Here is a 3,526-nt window from a genome sequence, read left to right as displayed (position 1 = left end):
ATATATATATATATATATATATATATATATATATATATATATATATATATATATATATATATATATATATATATATATATATATTTCAACTGGACACACGGCAAACAACTGGTGTAATATTTATAGATTTATTTACGTATGTACAGGTACAAATAAATGTTACTGAGACTTTGACAATATGGGTAATAATTCATAGTTTTATTCCTGAGTTGATAAGTTGATGATGTGATGTGAAAAGCAAGAGTAATGAAAGAATGAAATAGAACACTAAATTTAGAAATTAATAGGAATAAACCTGGTTGAAATTTAGTGGAGAATTTTGGATTCAGAAGTTGTTGTTGTTGTTGTTGTTATTATTATTAAGAAAATTAGCAAAGAAAGGCACTTTGCATCACTGACAGCAAAGACCATCGAGCACTTGAAGGTTTGCTTATCTGGGTCTTTTGGATCAGGTGGAATGAAGCGGTCCTAATTGGCTGTTTGCTGGCCTTCTGTAATTGATCTGCTACGAGGTAAACCCACCAGGTCTCCCAGATGACTACAGGCATGGATCTGGCGTTTTCCCAACAGGACCGAACGTGATAGTCATGTGGTTCCATAAAAGCTTGGTTTACAGACTGGTGCAGGATGAAGGTTTCGGTGTTTGCTATCAGAAATCCTCCGGCAGCATCCAAAAATTGTTGAAGATCAATTTAAAGTCTTTGTAAAAATTTAGAAAAAATTTCAAGGCTTGGAAAAGAACTATGTGGAAAAAAAAAAAGTTAACAAAAACACTTTTGGTATTGAGCAGGAAAAGGAAGAATTTGGAGACTCGCAAAGTCACTCTTAATTTGAAAAACTCAGCTAGGAAGTTATCTTCAAAATGCAGAGAACTTGACTTTTGCCTTAAAAGTTATTGAAAACTTGTGCATCAAACAACAAAAGTTATGGAACAAAAAGAAAAACAGTGAAACAAAATAAACACAATGCAACAAAAGCCATGAGCTAAGACTAGGACTTAGAGGACTAGGTGGATAGATTTCATCTTCACACTGGCCTGGGAATGTCTCAGTATCCCGCAGTCAGAGGTGGTAAATGTGGCCCGGGAAAGGGAAGTTTGGGGCCCCGTGTTGGAGCTGTTGCCCTCGTCACCCAGTCCTGGATGAGTGAGTGAGTAGTAAGCCTCAGTACATTTTAAATGAAGGTCTGGATTGCAGTTTGGCTTTTTATTTTCTTGCATTATGTTGCTTTCATTCAAAATTACCATCTTGTGTGGGACATGCTTGAATGAGATGCTTGTAAAATAAAGTGAAGTCTAAAGAGAAGGTTTGAGCTACTTTTTTTTATGGTTTTGTTTTGTGAAAAAGAAGACTACTGTCCATGTGAGTTTTGTGTGACAATTTCTCAGGAAAACTGACCCCAGTCCTCTTGTCCATTTCTCCCTTTAAATTTAGATAGATTGAAGTATTTTCCTGTTTGACACAGTGTTTAGTTTAATGCAGATGCACTTTTTCCCCTCTCATCATTTTGAGTAATAAAATACTTGAAAATGAATTACTTGATGCATTGATTTTTTTGTATTTGTTGGAAAATATGCAGACCATTCTTGGTTCTTGTGTAATGCTCTCTTAGGTGTACAGTAGCGTTCAGAATAATAGTAGTGCTATGTGACTAAAAAGATTCATTTAGGTTTTGAGTGTATTTTTTATTACATGGGAAACAAGGTACCAGTAGATTCAGTAGATTCTCACAAATCCAACAAGACCAAGCATTCATGATACACGCACTCTTTTGTTTTTTTTACTCATAGCACAATTTCATAACCTTAAGAGTGTGCATATTCATGAAAGAATAATTGACATGTTGTCATTTAGAAGGTGAAACTGTGTGGCCCTGTTGGTTATAACAGCTGCACTGGGGTTTTTCATGGTTGTACCTAAAAACGAAGCATTGAACAATCAATGAGGACTTTTGTCCAAGAATGTGGACTGGCTTTTTTTTTTTTGTTTTCATAGTTGTACCTAAAAACAAACCACTGGCTTTGGGGTTATGAGTGCATTGTAATGGTAATCACAATGTTGCCCGTTGAAATGTATGAGAACAGTGTAAATGGCCCCCGCTTTTTCCATCTACATCAGAAGCTCAAAGCGCTTTACAATTATGCCTCACATTCACTCATACACACCAATGCCAGGGTGCTGCCATGTAAAGCACTTGCTACACACTGGGAGCAACTAAGGGATTAAGGACCTTGCCCAAGGGCCTTAGTGATTTTCCGGTCAGCTTAGGTTTTGAACAGAGAATCCTCTGGTCAGAAGCCCAACGCTTAGCCACTAGACCATCACCTCCAGACCAACATATCCAGACGACCCGCCAGAGGGACCCACAGTGAAGGTGGAAATTAAACTTACTCAAGGAAATTAAATATTCAGAAAAACAAGGAAAACTGAAAGAGTGTACAGACACTGAGTTCAACAATTACATAAAAAACAAACTATATTTATTTTTAAACTGAGTTTCTGCTGTAGTGCCCTCAAGTAAAATGCAGTGTGTTTTCTGCAGTGGACAGGTTGAAGAGTGCATGCTGAGAACAATGACTAATCATTCAGATGAAAAAAGGGTGTAAAAATGATGTCAGGACAGGTTTAATGCAAAGAGAAAAAAGAAAGGCGTGTAAAGAGGTACTGACGTGGGGCAAACTAATGAAACGTTATTTCAAGAAATCTACAAAAGATTCAGCAGGATCAGAGGTCTGTTTGGAATCCATGGACAACGGCAGCTTGAACATTTCTGTTTTGAGACAATGTTCTTCTGGAGAACATTCTACACATCAATATAAATATGATGTGGGCTTGATTAAAAGGCTCCAACCCAACGATTGGACATTGAAAATCTGATTACAGCCACGCCTCAATCACTAGAAAAAATAAAAAACAAATAAACAAGATGCATTCACAACCATGTTTGAGTCACTGCTTATCAGCTGGTGTAATCGTTCCGTGGTTTTGACTGTTGACAAACGTGAAGGTTGACTGCCATCTGTGTTGGTGCAGGAACATGGCAGAAGACTATCACGTATTACGTACCATCACGTATTCCCCTGCCTTCTAATTTCTCTGCTCGGGCAGCTGAATTCATTGTCCTAACTGAAGCGTGGAAACTTGCGGAGGGTAAGTCATAAGTCATGAACCATATACACAGATTCTCGCTGCGCTTTTGGAGTGGTGCATGATTTTGGCAGCCTCTGGAAGCATATAAAATTTGTGACGTCCTCTGGTAAGCCTATTGCTCCTCGTGACAATGTGGCCACATCACTTGACGCTGTTCTGCTCCCATCCAAGGTTGCTATGCTAATATGATGCACAAACTAACAGGTCTCCTTACATTTCTCTTGGCAATGCGCACGCCAACGACTCATCACGGAGCAGCATGCACCGTGATTTCTTTCCTGTTCCTGGTTGGAGGAATCACGGTAGCTCTTCCTGCGCATTCATTTTTAGTACCCTTTGTCCCTGACCATGACTGGACACAGTTCCACCCATCATCC

The sequence above is a fragment of the Thalassophryne amazonica genome, chromosome 16 (assembly GCF_902500255.1).
Source record: "Thalassophryne amazonica chromosome 16, fThaAma1.1, whole genome shotgun sequence".
Lineage (NCBI taxonomy): Eukaryota > Metazoa > Chordata > Actinopteri > Batrachoidiformes > Batrachoididae > Thalassophryne > Thalassophryne amazonica.
Note: the sequence above shows the minus strand (reverse complement) of the source record.